The sequence below is a fragment of the Rattus norvegicus genome, chromosome X, assembly GCF_036323735.1.
Source record: "Rattus norvegicus strain BN/NHsdMcwi chromosome X, GRCr8, whole genome shotgun sequence".
Lineage (NCBI taxonomy): Eukaryota > Metazoa > Chordata > Mammalia > Rodentia > Muridae > Rattus > Rattus norvegicus.
In genome coordinates, this window is record NC_086039.1 from 138,791,198 (window position 1) to 138,811,588 (window position 20,391).

General features: G+C 40.7%; 1 long non-coding RNA gene across 1 annotated transcript; it reads left to right on the forward strand.

Moving 5' to 3' along the window:
- Positions 1 to 2,367: 2,367 nt before the first annotated feature.
- Positions 2,368 to 10,888, forward strand: LOC120099248 (uncharacterized). Its single transcript, XR_005498313.2, has 5 exons — positions 2,368 to 2,707; positions 4,910 to 4,976; positions 7,888 to 7,986; positions 9,953 to 10,040; positions 10,157 to 10,888. It is a non-coding gene; the product is annotated as an uncharacterized LOC120099248 (long non-coding RNA).
- The last annotated feature ends 9,503 nt before the right edge of the window (positions 10,889 to 20,391 follow it).

A 20,391-nucleotide genomic window follows, 5' to 3' on the forward strand; every position in this document is an offset into this window, starting at 1 on the left:
ATCCACACTCCACACTCTCCCCACACTGTCTCACACCCTCTCTCCTAATACACTCTTTCTTCACATACTCTCTCCTCATGCTCTCTCTCTCTTCTCTCTCTCTCTCTCTCTCTCTCTCTCTCTCTCTCTCTCTCTCTCTTTCTTTTTTTCAAAGAATGGCCACTGGCTTCTGAGATGTCTCTGTCTTGGCCTATGGCAGGCATTCCCTTAGTTCTAATGGCTGGTCCACTGGAGGGATGTGTCTCCTACTTTTAAAAGTCCCAGATGCAATCCTTTTTTTTCTTCTTTTCCTTTTTTTTAACCAGTGGTTGTTGAGATGTCTCCATTCCGGCCTGCTGTGGGCAGTCCCATTCATGGTATGCTGTCCCCACCACCTAATGACCCAAAGACCCATATGCATTAGTCAATAGTCAACATGGATTTTGCCCCACAATTGGTAACCGACGTTTAACAGAAGCTCCAAAAGCTAAAGGCTTTCACAGAACTGACTACTGAACAGCTCAGCAACATCAGCATCAAAGTCATTGCTCACTGGGAAGGGGCTGTAAATGAAGAAAAGGAAAATTACTTAGAGAAGAAAGCAAACAATGAGGATGGTCACAATGAGGACTGCAGAAAATTCAGACACCCTGCAACCCAAAAGAAAGGAAGATCACCAGAAGCTTTAACAGAGGTACCAATATTCTTACTACATGGAAGAAGGACACTGGTAGAATGAATAGGTCAGGAAGAGGGTACCAGGGGCCAAAGATAAACATGCAAAAGGAAAAAAGGTCCCTGCCACAGTGAATCAAAAAATCCAACAGGTTTCTGAGACAAACACGTGAAGGATAGACTCAGACTGAACAGTAAGAGGCTCAATTCAGATCGGCCCTCAGAAGCCTGTGGTCAAAATAGGTGTTGAGGCCCACACAGTGGACCTCATCTTGGACACAGAAGCCGTCATATCCATGGTAACTTATCCCAAAGGGAAGTTCATTAAAGACACTATGACCTTTGTTGTATCCATCAATACCATTTAGAAATATTGATTTTGCAAGCCCTGTACCTGCTTTACAGATGGCCACTGAGTCAGGCACCTAATTTTATATGTGTCAGTAGTCCCTGCCCCCTACTTGGAAGACACTTACTGTGAAATCTGGGAAAACCCGTGATCATCTTGAATCCCAGTGGCACCCGTGGATCTGTCTGGTGGATGAATGGTGTGTTCACTTTGAAGTCATGGTTTGAAGTACCAATATACTTGCTCCCTCTTTTTTTTTTTTTTTGGTTCTTTTTTTTTCGGAGCTGGGGACCGAACCCAGGGCCTTGCGCTTCCTAGGTAAGCGCTCTACCACTGAGCTAAATCCCCAGCCCCTACTTGCTCCCTCTTTAAGAGATCATAGAGCAGTTTCCTTGTGTATGGAAACCTGAGGAGAAACCAGAATAACAAGGAACCACACAGCCCAAGGACTGGACCATACTGCAATATATAGATCTTCTACTGTCTGCTCCTATCATAGGGAAATAGAGGTAACTGCAGATTTAAAAGTGTCTTCTTTGGACAAGAATGTAGTTTCTATGCAAATCAAACCAGAGATAAAAATAAAACGGTTATATAACTGTTAGAAAATGAGGATTGCTAGTTAATTGTTAGAATAAATGAGGGCCAAAGAGAAAACCGAAAGACTTGCCTGGGTGAGACCTGAACCTCCTGAAGGCCTTGGTCTTCCCAGTGGGACCTGTATTAATCTCCTGACTTTACTGTTTGGTCCATGCCTTTAAATCTTACATCACTAGAAACAGTAAAGAAGCTGTTTGATTTATGTGTGTGTATTGGCCTGCACATGTATTTAGGCACAAAATATCTGTGTCTGGAGTCCTGAGAGTTCAGTAGGGTGCATTTAAGTACACACAAGGCTGATGGGGACAGTGGCTGACCAGTTAAAGCACCTTTCGCTGTGGCAGAGGACCCGGCTCAAAACACCTATATCATGGCTCACAATTTGTGCATTACTACAGTTTCAGAGAATCAGTGCTCTCTTCCAGCCTCTGTAGACCACAGAGAGGCAAAAATGAGACAGAAGGGTACAGGACCTAGTATACTATAGTCATCATCCTCAGTACTAGGAAGGTGTAGACAGGACAGTACCATAGGTTGTAGGGGGTCTGGATGCTCACTTCTGATCGCAGAGGGCAGCACAGACTCCTGTGTTGTGTACATGTACGTGAAGAAGATGTCCACCTCTTTAAATTTATACATAAATAGAAGTGAAAATCCATTCAAGAGTCTCTTCAGTTGAAATAAAGTAGTGGTGTTCGTAGTGTTTCATATGTTACAGATTTGATTCAAGTATTTCAAGTCTGTAAGGGATTATAAACCGAGAAAATAGAAAACATTAGTCCTAAAGTCCGTAGCTCACTCCCACTGCCTGAAAATTCCCTCAAGACTCTGAACAGGTTTGCCCTTCAATGAGCCGGTGCCAGGTATTCCATGTACGCCCTTCAGTGAGCCGGTGCCTGATGCTCATGTACGCATGCGCAGGATATATTCAGCCAATCAGCATGGTCGCTGTGTGAGACCAGCTTTTCTCCTACTCCAATCACAAGTGATCCTCAGAGACCTCAGGCCTGTGCTTCCTGGGAGTGTTTTTTTTTTTTTTTTTTCAGTTGAGGAGCTGAGTGCGGGAGGGTGCAGCTGTGACGGTGTTCACCCCTCAGTTGGCCGGTAAGTGAGGACCAGCTCTGTTCAGGGGTGTTGGACAGTTGATCTAGGCGTGATGTGGGGGGGGGGCATCTCAAGGGTAGACGGCCACTATGTGAGGAAAATCCTCAGAATTGGCGGTTCCTATGGCCGCTGAGGGTAAAATGGAGGTGGAGGACCCTACAGTGGCAGAGGATTGAACAGGCCAGGGCCTTAGAGGATTGGGAACCCTTGGAGAACACAGTCTTGGTGTCTGGGGAGGGGATCAGAGAGCCGGCGGCTGGACTTGGAGTTGGGGGATCAGGGAGCCCTGAGTGAGGAGCCATTGTGTCCTTAGTGCTTGTCCTGTGTGGTGTCTGTTAGAATCCGTTAGAAACAACCTGGGGATTCCTCCCTACTCCTTATCTTCTCTGGTGTATTTCTTTGGTATGGACTGTATCGACGTTGGAGACAGGGGAGTGGCAAAGCAAGAGTGAATAAAAAAATAAAAAGGAGACATTGCAGGAGATTAAAAAATAATCTGGGATGGATTCCAAACACCGATCCTCTGGTCTCAGTCGCCCACATATTGGGATTAATGATTTGTAGGACCACCTACTGCTTCGTCTGGCAGTTTTAGTTTTGTAGGATGGGATCTTCCTATGTATCTCAGGCTGGCCTGGATTGGGCTGGCCTTGAACTTACGATCTTAAGATGTTTGAAATCCTCAGTTTCACATATCCTATGGTTCTGAAACATAAGGCCTTTCAGTGTGGGTGGTGGTGGGTGTTTGTTGTAGACAGAGCATTGGGTCTTTTTGACATGAATGTTCAATTACAGTGTTCGATATCTTTCTGGATAGCACTCTAATTTTTAGTTAATTCTGAGATACGCACATACAGAATTGCTGAACTTTTTTAAAAGGAGTCTGTGGGACATAGGAGCAAAATTCAGATATCCCAGGCATTTAGTGCAAACTCATTTTGCTCATCTTTTTTGGGTGGGTTGGAGGTTATGTGCGGGGTGGGAGGACTCACATCGTATAGGCTACCCTGATTTTGCATTTTTTAAATTGAGAAATGACAGATTATTAACTTTGGTTCAAAAGAAGTTTTTTTTTTTTTAAGATGTACGTTAAAGAAGTTTAAAATCAATGTTGGGAGGGAGAGGGACATGTTAAGTGGGATACATGGAGAAGATGGTAAGGGGAATTGCATATATACATCACCATCATTGAATGTGTGTAAAACTTCTGTGGTAAAGAGAAATTCTTAAAAAATAAATCTTAAGGGGCTGGAGAGATGGCTCAGAGGTTAATAGCACTAACTGCTCTTCTACAGGTCCTGAGTTCAATTTCCAGCAGCCATATGGTGGCTTTGTTCCATTTGTAATGGGATCTGATGCTCTCTTGTGGTGGGTCTGAAGACAGCTACGGTGTACATATATATAAGAAGTAAATCTATTTTTAAAAAAAGAACAGAAGAGGCAGAGGAGGGGGCAAGCAATCTATTTAAAAATGAATAATTCTTTAAAGAGAGAAGATATGGTCTTTCATGGAACTGGGATAATTATTTGGTTTTTGACAATGTAAATTTATCTATTTAAGTGATTCCTTTGGATTCAGGTAACTTGAATTCCCCCCCCCTTTTGTTTTTTGTTTTGTTTTAACTAATAAAACCTCTGAGTGCTTACTAGTAGAAGAAGGAATCTTAGGGAAGTCATGACAGTACCAATGGAGGAGTGCTTAATACTTTTTTGACTTTGATGATGAAGAAGATGATACAAATGTTTTGGAGAAAGCTCTTTCTGAAGGTACAGCATATGCAATGTTGAACATTGATTGGGTCCTGTAGTTCCTTAGATTTTTACCTAGTCACTTGAAGTGGAATAAATCTTTCCTAAGGGTTTTCAAATACTGCATTTCTAATTTTATCTACATCTATATGTTCCTACCATAGAGTTTAGCAATGCCTACAACTTCTCTAGGCACGGCAGTCACAGTATGTTGTGAAATAATAACTTGCTATGATTTTACCCCAGGAACACTTAAACGTTGTTGCTATAAAATATTGGCAAATTGCGAATTTGTTTTATAAAATCTGCAAATGAATTATTTCACTTCTGAGGCTGCTCTAGAAACTTGCCTGGGCTATTCTTCCAGGGAAATGCAAATCGATAGTACTTTTATTAACTATTACTAATATAACATAATTTCAACTATGTTTCCATTTCTCCTTGTCAATACAGAAAAGAGCGCAGCATGTGACAAGGATGAGAATAAGTAACCTCCTATAGAAGCAGATGAAGATATGGGGTAATATTTTCCAATAATTTTTGCCAGTTCAATAGAGTACACCAAAAGTAGTGTCTGATCCTTGCACTGGAGAGGTAGATGCAGGAAGATCAGGAATTCAAGGTCATCCTCAGCTATGTATCCAGTTCAAGCCCAGCGTGTTTTCCTTGAGACCTTGGGATCACAGACACAAGGAGACTGGGACAATATGATCACCAGCATGACATCTTCACATGTACACGCCCAAAGGACAGGGGAGAACCATAAAAATGAGAGGGGGACCAGCTGGGCAGAAGAAGGGTCTCAGTGAGATTTGAGTTTATGAAGAAAGCAGTGTGGGGTATACATGTGTGAATTGTTAAATGTAAATAATACAAGTTCACGTTGTTTGTCCAACATGTGTTTTATATGACTATGAACTTTATTGCAAACCAAACATTATATCTTTATTATAAACAATTACAAGGACCTTCTTTGTAAAGTTCTGTGTGTGGTGGTCAAATGCACTACCGGTTATCTGTATTTCCAGCTTTAATTTTTTGTAGTCCTTTCTTCACATGGATGAAATACACAGTATGTTGCATAAATTTGGAGGTATGATTTTTGGAGATATTTATATCTTTTTTTTATTAACTTGAGTATTTCTTATATACATTTCAAGTGTTATTCCCTTTCCCGGTTTCCGGGCAAACATCCCCCTCCCCCCTCCCCTTCCTTATGGGTGTTCCCCTCCCAACCCTCCCCCCATTGCCGCCCTCCCCCCATAGTCTAGTTCACTGGGGGTTCAGTCTTAGCAGGACCCAGGGCTTCCCCTTCCACTGGTGCTCTTACTAGGATATTCATTGCTACCTATGAGGTCAGAGTCCAGGGTCAGTCCATGTATAGTCTTTAGGTAGTGGCTTAGTCCCTGGAAGCTCTGGTTGCTTGACATTGTTGTACTTTTGGGGTCTCAAGCCCCTTCAAGCTCTTCCAGTTCTTTCTCTGATTCCTTCAACGGGGGTCCTATTCTCAGTTCAGTGGTTTGCTGCTGGCATTCGCCTCTGTGTTTGCTGTATTCTGGCTGTGTCTCTCAGGAGCGATCTACATCCGGCTCCTGTCGGTCTGCACTTCTTTGCTTCATCCATCTTGTCTAATTGGGTGGCTGTATATGTATGGGCCACATGTGGGGCAGGCTCTGAATGGGTGTTCCTTCAGTCTCTGTTTTAATCTTTGCCTCTCCCTTCCCTGCCAAGGGTATTCTTTTTCCTCATTTAAAGAAGGAGTGAAGCATTCACATTTTGATCATCTGTCTTGAGTTTCGTTTGTTCTAGGGATCTAGGGTAATTCAAGCATTTGGGCTAATAGCCACTTACCAATGAGTGCATACCATGTATGTCTTTCTGTGATTGGGTTAGCTCACTCAGGATGATATTTCCAGTTCCAACCATTTGCCTACGAATTTCATAAAGTCGTTGTTTTTGATAGCTGAGTAATATTCCATTGTGTAGATGTACCACATTTTCTGTATCCATTCCTCTGTTGAAGGGCATCTGGGTTCTTTCCAGTTCCTGGCTATTATAAATAAAGCTGCGATGAACATAGTGGAGCATGTGTCTCTTTTATATGTTGAGGCGAGATATTTATATCTTTAGAAACGTGTTTAAAACCATATATCAATTTTTGTAAAAGTAATGTCAATCTTTATTCTATGTTAACTGACAATTAGTCCCTTCTTAGGACAGAATTTTACAGAAATTTTGTGATTCTAAAACAATTTTTCACAGGTGAACATTTCCATCCTTTAAACAAAAGTGAAAAGATTGTTTTTGGACCCTGGAGGCAACTAGAACTTTAGAAACAAAACAAATGGGACAGTGTTGCATTTCGTTCTATTCACAAACTAAGGGATAGTACAGAGATGTGTCTCTGTGCCTTTCTGTTCCTCAGCTTTCATTCCCAACATTTATTATGTGAGGCTCTTGAGGAATCTTTTTCTGCTTGGTTCCCAGCATTCCCATGGTGACTCACAACCATCTATAATTCTAGATCATCCATGACCTTCTATTTGTCCACCTCTGACCGTCTGTTCTGATCTCTGTGGACACTCCTGTTATACACACGTGTAGATACAGAAAACTTTCGTATGTATAGAATAAAATAATCCAAATTAAAATTATTTTTGTTGGAGAGAATGTTCTGAAGTTTAAATACTTTGTTTATCAACTGAGTGAACTCATTGTAATCGTTTCTTTTGTCTTGTCTTTGTTAATTTGTATATTGCTTGCTTGGCTTTGAGGCGGGGTCTTACTGTCAATTGTGAGTTCAAACTGCTCTGGAAGTTGTTATGATGCCAAGTCTAGGCCTAGTCTACAGATCTCCTCTGTCAGCTTCCTGGTTGATAGAATTACAGGCAGGAGCCACCCCAACCAGTTTGGGAAGCAGTGTTCTTTTAAAAGGAGTTAAGAACAATTGGTTCTTTTGTAGGAATTATTGATATCATGAACTTTTCCCAGAGACATATTTTTCTATTTGTGATGACAAAGAATTTGTTTTCTACACTCTTTCATGAATTTGTGGTTATGGATTCTGAAAGTATAAAATTGTATTTAATAGTCCAGATTTGTTCTAGTTACTGAATGGTCCCTATTTATGGTAGAATGCATGTTTAATAAACATTATTTAATATACTGGATTTTCATGCACTGCTCTATTATACCGTATCCCCTATGAAATATTCAATGAAATTACTTTCAACTCTTTCTTAATTATATCCATGCTGCTTACATGGTCTACTTTTTCATATGTGTGTGTGTGTGTGTGTGTGTGTGTGTGTGTGTGTGTGTGTGTGTGTCTATCTATGTGTGTATATGTGCGCCCTCGCATCTGTGTATGAGTGTGTGTGTGAGTGTGTGTGTGTGACTCTTGTTACTTAAGCTTTCTTTTATATCTGCAGAGTGTCTTCAAACAACAACAAATGGTACTAATACAGCAGAAAATTAAACAGAACCAGAGAATGACATTAATCATGCAGATGGTTATCCAGTACACACAGGTACTTACCCACGAGGGAGCATAACACCTCAGAAAAGAAGCCTGCAATGTTTTTTGCAAGCTGGTGAAACTGTATTAATCTAAAATCTTAACTGCTTGTCTGTTTGAATTGTTTGAGGAAAATATTGCATGTGCTTTAGGGTTCTGTTTTACGATGATTATTCAAGGTAGGAAACTAGGAAATTACCTAGAAATGTACTTTTCCTGCATCTTATTGATAGCTGATCAACACTTAAGTCAAGCCACGAAAGACTGGACAGTTGAGGATGTTTTTAGAGGGAGAGTCAAGCATAAATGTGGGTCTACATATTAAATAGTTTAATAAGGAATTTAAAGGGTTTTCAATTTAAAATACCTTTTCTGAAAACAAAAGTTATTTGTCAGTGTTTGCAGGCAGAGGCCTTGTCAGGCTGCTCTAATGTTCCCTGGGATCAGGATTTTAATTGGTATCAGAGTTTGATAAAACACCAGTCAACCTTTCTTCTAAACATTCTTATGAAATGTTCCATTTCCCATTAAGAACATTGGTGTGATGTTTAATTCTTCCTTGTCTTTTAGGTTCTCAAATCAATCTACAGCACATTTGTTTCTTCATGCAGTGGCTCAGTATAGCACTAAATTTATCTCACTAAGGCTCTTAACCTGAGTCCATTTTTCTCCTGTTAACCATCATCATCTTTGAACTGTGAACACGTGTTAACTGATCTCGTGCTGTCTGTCCAACCTTCCTATGTCTGCCATGCTGTCTTTCTCTAACATCTCTGTTTCCAGCAAATTCATCAGTAATTTCTCATTTTGTATCCTTAGACTTTAGAGATTCCCTGTGACTGAGTCTTTCTTAAAGTTTCATTTACTACATGTACCCATTATCTCCACTCATCTATTGATTTCTTATTGATATGCAAACTACACCCAAGTCATTTACCAATGTGTGCTTTGTATTACAGAGAGAAGCATTTCTGTCTACATTTTAGTTTATTAACATTGTTGTTTGTGATTTTCCGTACTGGAGAGGAAAGAAGCATATGTCTTCGATGATGGTGATGGTGATGATGTCATTGTTGTTGTTGTTGATGATGATGATGGTGATGGTGATGTTGTTGGTAGTGGGAGTGATGATGATGATGGTGATGATATTATTGCTGTTGGTGGTCATGGTGATGATGACGTTTTTTGTTGTTGATGATGTTTTTGTTGTTGTTGTTGATGATGATGTTGTTGTTGTTGATGATGGTGTTGATGGTGATGATGTTATTGTTGATGGTGATGGTGGTGATAATGATGTTGTTGATGTTGATAATGATGATAGTGATGATGATTTTGCTGTTGTTGATTATGTTGATGGAGTTAATGTTGTTGTTGATGATGATGGTGATGATGATGTTGTTCTTGTTGATGATGATGATGGTTATGATGATCATGTTGTTTGTGATGATGTAATTTTAATTTATGTAAGTTAAACAGATCTCACAGTACAGATTATTTTTCCTTTATTAAATTCATGTTACATAACCATTCTGCCAAGATGATTAAAACTTTCTAGAAATTTTTTAAGTTATCTTGCTGATGGGATATTGTAGTTTTTATTCACATATTTAATTTGGCTCTTCTTTGAGCCAGAGTTTCACTGGATTCCTCAGGCTTATCTCTAGATCTGTATCCTGACCTTCCAGAGTACCAAGAAATCATGGGAAACTCTGCACATTCTTGTTCCATTTAGATTTCAACATTTCATTGATCCTTTGTTTTGGGTAAATATGCTAATTTTGTCCCTTTAACCACATTGTACAGGTGTCTGCTGTATTTCAATTCATTATTTTTAATCCTTGTATTATTTATTATGTTTTTGAAAATTGGAATACATAATGAGAATTATTTGAATACTAATATATTCTCACTTATGAAAATGAATTTTGCAATTTAGAAACTAGGAGGAATTATAACTGAACCAGTCTTTCGTGTTTTAGATTTTGAAGAACGTGCAGGATAAAAGTGCTTCATGCCTTGAATTGAAAAGGGAAATTGCTGAGTATCAAAAGAAAAAATGATAAAACTGTAAGTTATATTTTGAACTAAAACAACATAATTGAGCAGAAACATTAAAGTGTTTTATTTCGTAAAATATGCACAACAGTAACAATTCACCATGTTTCTTTTCTCCTATGAGACAGCAGCAGCTCGAGATTGCAAACATTCGAAAGTCTCTTCTATCCATACTATTCTGAGGAGTCCTTGAAGAACAAACACTTCAACTTGTTTGCTGCAATAGAATTCTAATGTTCTCTAAAAACAGTTCCTTACATCAAATTTAAGTTTAAATGAAATCTAAGCAGGCCTATGACAAGCAGCTCTTTTGCTGTATCAAGATTTTAACTCCTGGGTTTTTAATTAGTGACATTTCTCTCTCCAACAGTGTGAATTCTCATGTATGATTGAACATTAGTTTGTTTGTTCATTTATTTAAGCATCAGAAAATCCCTAATCAATGATGAAAGAGACAAAGAACAATTATAGAAGGTTATGTTGGCATTTGCCTTGCTTTGCTTGGCTTTATTTTTGAGACATGAGCTCACCATGTGACCCAGGCTGGTCTCCCATTTCTGGGCGTAACCTCAGCCTGCAAAGTACACAAGGTTTTTAATTTTTAATTTGACAAAACTGATATTGCCTGGATCTCACAATTGAGCACATTTGCTACCTTGTTTTTATGAAAAAGCAAGAGCAAAAGATTGCAAATTCTCAAGAGCATTAACAAATCTGTATTAATGAAATGAACTGTTCAAATGAAATCGAAAATGTCATGTGACTTGCAGCCATTCCTCTGTAGCAAGGCTTATTGTAATGTGAACTGTTTCTCTATGGTTGTAAATATTATATCACAAATAAAGATTATTTAAATTTCAGTTTCGGCTTCAGAATATTTTTACCATTCTTAAAAGATACAAAATATTGTTATGGATGTTAAATTGAGCATTGTATTATGTTTTGTGGATTTCTGTCTTTTCTTGTTTTGGAGACAGAGTCAAATGGTGTTTCCCATATCAGATCGACCTCCAGGCCTCAACTGAGCTTCACATTTCAGCCCTCCAAATAACTAGTTCTACGGCTGTGTGCACAACACAACACAACACGACGAGTTGTTCTTGAAGGAAAGTCTTCAAGAACCCCATTTTGCAAGTATACCCTCCTTTGTGTTCTTAGAAAACTACTAAGCCAATTCTATGTGGGAAATAGTCTATGATGTATAAAATGTACCCAAATCGTGTTTAACAATAACTGAAGTTGTCATGTGTGCCTTCATGGCACCATACTCCCTGACATCATGATTATGAACCTGACCGAGCTTCTGCAAGGCCCAGTGGATGCTTTTCTTTATTACAGATGCCATGGTCATGGTTTCTCTTCAGAACAGTAGCACAGTCACTAAGACAGTAGAGGATGTCTATATTGTGAGGAAATGGACACTTGAGGAATTAAAGTTTAACTGTCTCAAACCCAAGTATGAAATATCTGTGTTTATCTATCCCAATTATACATTTCAATACTGAGGAAGTAACCATGGGATGAGTTCAGGAAACCCCTGGACATACTATGAGTCATATTACATTGAAATTCCATTAATTACTTCTTTCATTAAGCACATACTTTAACTAGAGGCCACAGTATTTCTTGCCGTCTCCCTGGAATCATTCTCAATTGAAAATCAGCATCCAGTAGACCCAAGAAGTCTTTCCTTCCCTCACAGTAGAGTTACCCTGGTAAAAGGCCATTGGTTCCTCTACAGAATCCCTCCAGAAAGGCAAACTGTAAAACTCTTAGATATTGTATTAAGGTTCTTCCTTAGGGGAACCTGGCTGTCCCCACTTTAAGTTTCTATCTTACATTAGTCAGAATGGCTAAGATCAGACACAGAAGTGACTGACAGCTCATGCTGGCAAGGATGTGACGCAGTGGGAACAATTATTCATTTCTGGTGAGACAGCAATTTTGTATGGCCACTATCAAAATCAATATGGTGCTTCCTCAGAATATCGGGAATCTGCCTACCTCAAGACCCAGCTATGCCACAGTTTGGCATACTCCCAAAGGATGCTTCATCCTAACACAAGAAAACATGCTCACCTATGTTCATTGTGGCTTTATACATAACAGAATCAGGAAACAGCCTAGATGTCCCCCAACTAAAGAATGGATAAGGAAGATAGGGTACATTTACACAATGGAGTATTATTTAGCTGTTTAAATATGACATCATGAAATTGGGAGGTAAATGGATCCAACTAGAAAAAAATCATCCTGAGTGAGTTAACCCAGACCAACAAAGACAAAATGGTATATATTCCCCTATAAATGGATATTAACTATTAAGTAAATGATAGTCTTCAGATCCAGAGATCTTAGATAAAGAGGAGAGTAGCAGTGTAGGCGAGCATCTTCCTGGGAAGGGAAAATTGAATAGATTTTGGGTGTACTGGGAGGTGGTGGGGACAGGAGCATGAGGGATTGGCTTGTAGGGAAGGCATAGAGGGAGAGTGTGCAAGGAGAGTCAGGTGGAAATGGGGGAAAGTTGGGGAGTGTAGAAACCTAGCACAGTGGATATTGTGGTAATCAATGACAGGGACCAGGGACCGTACTCTGGGAGGATATGGAGCCTGAACTGACCATCTGTTGTACTTAGGCAAGGCTTCCAGTGATGGGCTAGGATTGCATTCAGTTGAAATTTAGGTCAAGGGGATCTTTTTGAGATCCTCAAATGGCCCAAGCTAATGCTAGGACAGAGGACCACTTTCCAAAAATGCTCAGTGGTGACCCCATTACAGAGGACAACATCTACACAGGTCATGAACATAGGGAAGACAAGCTGGTGTCTGTACAGACCCTTCACTTCTATGTTCTAGTCTCTTTGGTTCAGGGAGGTACTCGTCAGGCTACTGAAAGAGAAACTCAGACACCAAGTTGGCAGCAAAACCTTCAATCTACAATCTGCCTGCAAGGAGGCAATGGTTGCCATTGAATTTATGGTAGTGGTCAACTGCTTTAACTTGAGACCCCTTCTACAATTGGGAGCTCATGCCCTACACTATCGTGATTGCCAGGAATAGAAGACTGGATAGCAGAGAGACCTTGGGTAGAACAAAACAAGAGAGTCAGGCAGTAAGTAAATAAATAAATAAATAAATGAATCAATGAATCAATCAATCAATCAATAAATAAATAAATAAAATTATCTTGGTGATATTTTGCTATACACGTAGATTGAGGTCCTGCACAGTCAGAATCCTCAGACTGACCTCTTATAGCAGCAAATGGGAGAGGATGCAGAGATAACAGTGAAACATGTGGAGAGAGAATTATTTACAGATCTGCATAGGATTCCTCCTCTCAGAACTCAGGGAAGCCCATGGAAGTGGCAAAGGAAAGATAACAAGAATATAAGAGTCAAAGGCGATTGGGGACAGGAAGAGAACACAGCCCACTGAATCAACTGAGCAGGGCACATATGGACTCACAGGGATGAAAGCAATGAGCACAGGGCTTGTGTGCGTCTGCATCAGGTCCTCAGCATTTATGTGATGGTTGAGAGCTTGACATTTCTGTAGGAGGCCTAACAACGGGAGCAGGTTTGTCTCTGTCTCCCTTGCCTGCTTTTGGCATTCTTGTCCTCCTATTTTTTTCCCCGCCTTGTTCAACCATCATGTGAGGGCTTTCATCTTGTCTTCTTGTGTCTTCTGTTGTTCTTCTTTGTGGTTCTCTTTCAGAGGCCTGGTCCTTTGTGAAAGAAGACAGAAGTGAAGTGGGTCTTGGCGAGAGGAATCCCTAGATCTGGATTAGTTTCTACTTTGGAGTCTAGAAGAACTGGGAAGTGTTCTTCAGCTGATATTTCAGCTGAATTGGTAGGCAGGTGCAAGGGAAATTTTAGTTTCTTGAGGAGTAAGGTGATGAAGGTGTCTAATTTTCTCTGCCTAGACAGAGATCTGGACAAGCTGAGACTTCCAAGCTATCCTTTCAGGTGTGAGCTGATAGTCCTCAATCATGCCTGTGGCTCCCTGTCTTGGTCTATTGAGTTCAGTGCTGGATCTTAAGGATGCTTTCTTTTCCAGTTTGCTGGCACTAGAGAATCCATCTTTGCCTTTGAATGACTGATCCAATGTCCATTGAATCTAGTCAGCTAAACTGGACAGGACTCTCCTAAAGGTTCAAAATTTCCCCTACACATTTTGTAAAAGAGTTAACAAAAATCCTTAACACCTAGATTCAACTCAGCTCCACTACAGGGATGATCTATTCGCAGCAATCAACACAACCACCTGTGTGAAAGGCACAAAGGCCTTGCTCTAACTGCTCTAGACATAGGGATATAACATCTGCCTGAAAAAGGCTCAGGCTTTGCCAAACACAGGTCTCCTAACTCAGGCCACAATATGAGGGAGGGAAGCTGACAAGCTCACCCTGGGCCAGTACCTGACTTTACGGGTTCTCCATGTTTTGGAAACACTTCTAAGAGGGTCAAATGGGCACTGGGTGTCAAATGCCCACATAGAGTCTGGAGTCTGGTGCTTGATTAGCTCGCTCTCTCTCTCTCTCTCTCTCTCTCTCTCTCTCTCTCTCTCTCTCTCTCTCGTTTCATGGTGAACAGAATCTCAACTCTGTATATTGATACCTGATGTTATCAGGACCCTGAGGTCCCCTCCAAGACTGCAGGCTTATATCTTGAAAAACCTCCTGTAATGCTTTAACCTCCCTTTTAGTTCACCACGCACCAGACATAGTGGATAGCAAAGTTTAATAAGGCAAAATGGGGTGTGGAACAGTTCTTTGGGGGCGAATCCAATCTGTGTTCTCAGGATACTACCAGTTCAGTTCAGTTTAGTTGACATGAATCGGCAGCAGTAGGTCGAACCACTCGCAAACACCATTCACAAACCAGCAAAACATCTGAGTCTGTGGAAGTAGCAAGAGGCCACCTGAATTTACACGACAAGGAATTCTTTGGGGCACTTCTCTCTACAAAGTCATGACAAACAATAATCAGCAAAGAGTGGCAAGGTGAACCAATACCACGAAGTATCACACTATCTGTTGGATTCTATGTATTCACTTTCAAACTTCTTATGTGCTCTCAAGTATCTGCTCTAGCAAAATATCACGTGCCCTTTCTCCAGGCAGCCTCTAGGAACATACCATGTGTCTGTTCTCAGAAAAACATTCTCCAACATGTCTGCTTTAGTTAAAACATCCTTTCATAAGACGGTTTCCAGAAAAACATCCCAAGATACAACTTTTTCAAAGAGACCAGAATATTCCACATTACATAACTGGGAGGCCTCTCTGGAAACTTTTCAGGGCAGTTGTCCAGATCTCCAGGACACACTCCTGCCTCAGGCAGAGGCTGGTCCCTTTACTGACGGAAGCAGCCTAGTTATCAATGGAGCCAGGAGAACTAAAGCAACACTAACTAACTACCCAATAGGCTACACACGGGCACAAGCCTTATCACAGGATGCATCAGACTAAAAGGCAGACATGACTGCTATGACTTAGAGCCTAAACTGCGGGAAATGAACATTTCATACACATAGATGGTATGCTTTTGATACCCTTCATGTCCATGCTATGATTTATAAGGACTGCGGGTTAGTAACTGCTATCAGGAAAACTGGAAACTGACAGAAAAAATCCTAGTTATCCTTGAAAAACTCTGGCTCCCTAAATAGGTGGCTGTTATCCATGACAAAGGGCATCAGACTGTAACATATCTGAAGTCCAAGGAAGATTAGAGAGCTCGACAGGCAGCAGAGATGCTTAAGGAGCCCCTTTCTGTCTTTCCAATTAGTTTTCCTAACCCAGAGACCCTTTCCCAACACATCTGCTCCCTGGAAGTTAAAAGTAAAGATTGCTTCTAGGATGCAAAGCAGGATCTGTTTTGTCAGACTCAAGAATTATTCTCCCTGAGGTTCTTGGATGCCTCTTGATGTATCAACTGCACCAGACTACCCATTTTGCCATCACCAGACTGGCTGAGTTAGTTATTTTCCAGACACAAGATTCTACATCTCTCCAGGCTTCCTTTCAATCTCTCTGCTGAGCACAAATCAATCCAAGACAAGGGTAAAAGGAGTTTTTGATATGTGTCTGAAGTGAGTAGCCTCTGGTGAAAAAGGGAAGTCAACATTGGAAAGATGAGGCCTCCTCATCTGTAAATATCTGTGGCCACCTTCTTGTAGTAGGTGGCTACCTATATGGAGATAGCTCTGGCAACAGCCAAGACTCTTTTTATGTCCATCCCTGTGGTTGTGCCTCCCCTATACATTGGATCAGATAATGGACATTTCCTCACCTTGTTTATACCTCAAATGGTCAGTAATCCTTTCAGTGTAACCTCAAAGTTTCATTGCACCTACTGACCTCAGAGATCTGGACAGGTTCAACACAAGAACCATACTATTAAGCCCATTGTTTCTAAATTAGTTCTGGAACTGGCTTAAAACCGGTCCAACTTTTTACCCTTGGCCAATCTTCTGGTAAGATATACCCTGACAATATCCACTGAGGCTAAGACTTTCTCATAAATAGGCCTCATGTTTGGTTACATATTCCCTCTTGTTGTGACTAAACAAGCTTCTTATACCTTTTCTCCTGTTTTATTTTACACACACACACACACACACACACACACACACACACACCCCTAACTGGACTGAAGTGCCAAATAAGCCTATTTAAGAAACTCATCTCATGAAACTCTTAAAGATTCTGATACTATGGACAGACAGAAGCCTGGCATGGCTGCCCTCTGAGAGGTCCAACAAACAGCTGAAAGAGATGCAGATACTTACACACAACCATTGGAGAGAAGCTACAAACCCCTTTAATTGAATTAGGGAGAGGCTGGAACAAGCTGAGGAAGAGGGTGACCTCATAGGAAGACCAGCAATCTCAACTAACCTGGAGCTTCAGGATCTCTTAGACACTGGATCCCCAACCAGGTGCATACAATACCACCAGTCAGCATACACTAGCTGATTTGACACTGCGGATACATTCCCTAAAGCTCCTCTCTTTTTACAGATGCCAATATATCTGGAGTGGGTGGTTAAATGTCAGAAATATTGCCGACCGGTACAAAAATTCTGGAAATCCGTCTGGAGGTTCCTCAGAAAATTGGACATTGAACTACCTGAGGACACATCGATACCTCTCTTGGACTTATACCCAAAAGATGCCCAACATATAACAAAGACAGATGCTCAACTATGTTCATAGCAGCCTTATTTATAATAGCCAGAACCCAGATGCCCTTCAACAGTGGAAGGGATACAGAAAATGTGGTACATCTACACAATGGAATACTACTCAGCTATCATCAAAAATGACTTTATGAAATTCATAGGCAAATGGATGGAACTGGAAAATATCATCCTGGATGATGTAACCCAATCACAGAAAAACACACATGGTATGCACTCATTGATAAGTGGATATTGGCCCAAATGCTCGAATTACCTTAGATGCACAGAAAACACGAAACTCAAGAACGATGACCAAAATGCGGGTTCTTCACTCCACCTTTAAAATGGGAACAAGCATAGCCTTGGGAGGGAATAGGGAGGCAAAGTTTAGAACAGAGGCAGAAGGAACACCCATACATGTACAGCCACCAAACTAGATAAGATGGATGAAGCAAAGAAGTACAGGCTGACAGGAGCCGGATGTAGATCTCTCCTGAGAGACACATCCAGAATAAAGCAAATACGTAGGCAAATGCCACCAGCAAACCACTGAACTGAGAACGGAACCCCCATTGAAGGAATCAGAGAAAGAACTGGAAGAGCTTGAAGGGGCTGGAGACTCCATATGAACAACAATGCCAACCAACCAGAGCTTCCAGGGACTAAGCCACTACCTAAAGACTATACATGGACTGACCCTGGACTCTGACCTCATAGGTAGCAATGAATATCCTAGTAAGAGCACCAGTGGAAGGGGAAGCCCTTGGTCCTGCCAAGACTGAACCCCCAGTGAACGGGATTGTTGGGTGGAGGGCAGTGATGGGGGCATGGGGAGGAGAACACCCATATAGAATTGGAAGGTCAGGGGTTAGAGGGATGTTGGCCCCGAAACCAGGAAAGGGAATAACAATTGAAATGTATTATAATAGCCAGAAGCTGGAAAGAACCCAGATGTACTTCAGTGGAGGAATGTACACAGAAGATGTAGTAAATTTACACAAAGGAGTACTGCTCAGCTATTAAAAGCAAAGACTACATAAAATTCTTAGGCAAATGGATGCAAATAGAAAATATCATCCTGAGTGAGGTAACCCAGTCACAAAATAACACACATAGTGTATGTACTCACTGAGAAGTGAATATTAGCCCCAAATCTCAGAATTCCCAAGATACAAGTCACAGACCACATGAAGCTCAAGAAGAAGGAAGACCAAAGTGTGGATGTTTCAGTCCTTCTTAGAAAGGGAAACAAAATACTCAAGGGAGGAAATACAGAGAGAAAGTGTGGAGTAGAGACCGAAGGAATGGCCATCCAGAGACTGCCCTACCTGGGAATCCATCCCATATATAGATACCAAACCCAGACACTATTGCAGATGCCAAGAAGTGCTTGCTGACATGAGCCTGATATAGCTGTCTCCAGAGAGGCTCTGCCAGAGCCTGACAGATACAGAGGCAGATGCTCATAGTCAACCATTGGATTGAGAACAAGGTCCCCAATGGAGAAGTTAAAGAAAGGATTGAAGGAGCTGAAGGGGTTTCATAGGAAGAACAACAATACCAACCAACCAGACCACCTAGAGCTCCCAGGGACTAAACCACCAGAGAGTACACATGGAGGGATCCATGGCTCCAGCCACATATGTAGCAGAGGATGGCATTGTCTGACATCAATGGGAGGAAAAGCCCTATGTCCTGAAAAGATTCGATGCCCCAGTGTTAAGAAATGCCAGGGCATGGGCTGGGGATTTAGCTCAGTGGTAGAGTGCTTACCTAGGAAGCGCAAGGCCCTGGGTTTGGACCCCAGCTCCGAAAAAAAGAACCAAAAAAAAAAAAAAAAAGAAATGCCAGGGCAAGGACGTAGAGAGGGAGTGGGAGGGACCTTCATAGAAGCAGGGGAAGGGATGATGGGATAGTGGATTTCCAGATCAGGAACGGTGATAGCATTGGAAATGCAATATATATATATATATATATATATATGCAATATAAATAAATAAATACCACTAAATCCATTTATGTAAGTGACAGGTTCTGAGGGTACCTGGAATAGAATGGGGGACAAGGGACTCGAAGAAGGACGCCAAGACAAGAGTCTGATCAAGGGGACAACTTTATTTTTCCCCAAGGCTGAATTTATACCATAACATGGGTAACAGAGGGAGGGGCAAGTAAGAAACATTTACGCAGGCCAAGGACACAATATCCGTGTGGTCAGGGAGTAGGCTGATGTTGACAAGTTGTCAGAAAGGTCACAGGTTTGTCATGTCTATTAGCCAACAGGATGTCTTTATCTTATTATTATTCATTTTGACCACCAGATTTGTGTTAGTCTTCTACAGCTGGCTGGGGATGAACCCAGTCATACCTAATTCTAACCATAGTAATAACATCAACAATGGAGGGCTTCAAGGGCATCGCTCTCAACAGATTTGGAAGCAAAAAACTTGAAATGTAAATAAGAAATACTGAAGTTAATAAAGATGGAGAAAAAATGAGAAATATAAGCAAAATAGTACAAAGTGCACATGCTTCAGTTCACAAATCAGAACTATGTGATATTCTCGTGGTTCATTAGACTTTCCAGCATCTCTTAATATACTTACTGACTCTCAATATGGAGGGAGTTGATTTGCACACACAATCTGCTGAACCTATTCCAGATGATTCTTTGCTATTACACAACATGAAATTTGAAACATACATTATCCAATAATACATATACATACAACCTCAAACAGGTGTGTGAGGACCATCAGCACTAGGAAATGAACTAGATCAGTTATTAATAGGAAGTATATTAGAGGCTTCAAATTTTATAAAAGACATCATGTGAATAGTAAAACTTTAGGGAAAAAACTCATATTACTTGGCAAAATGCCAAAGAAATTACAAAAACATTGTTCTACTTGTACTGTATATAATCTAGTTCTATTACCTGCCAGAAGTAACCCTTAAGGTAACCAGAGAAATGAGATTTGACAAAGAGCTGTGCTATATTTTGCAGATTTGGAAAACTAAAGTATGTGTATCATACAATTGTGCTGTATTCAAGATTCCAGTGAGTTCTGCCTTAAGCTCTGAAAAGGCTGGATTTGTAATAATATATTTATTACAAGTGATGGGAATTTTAGGAATACCTTTACCGATTAAAACTGATACTACGCCAGCATCAG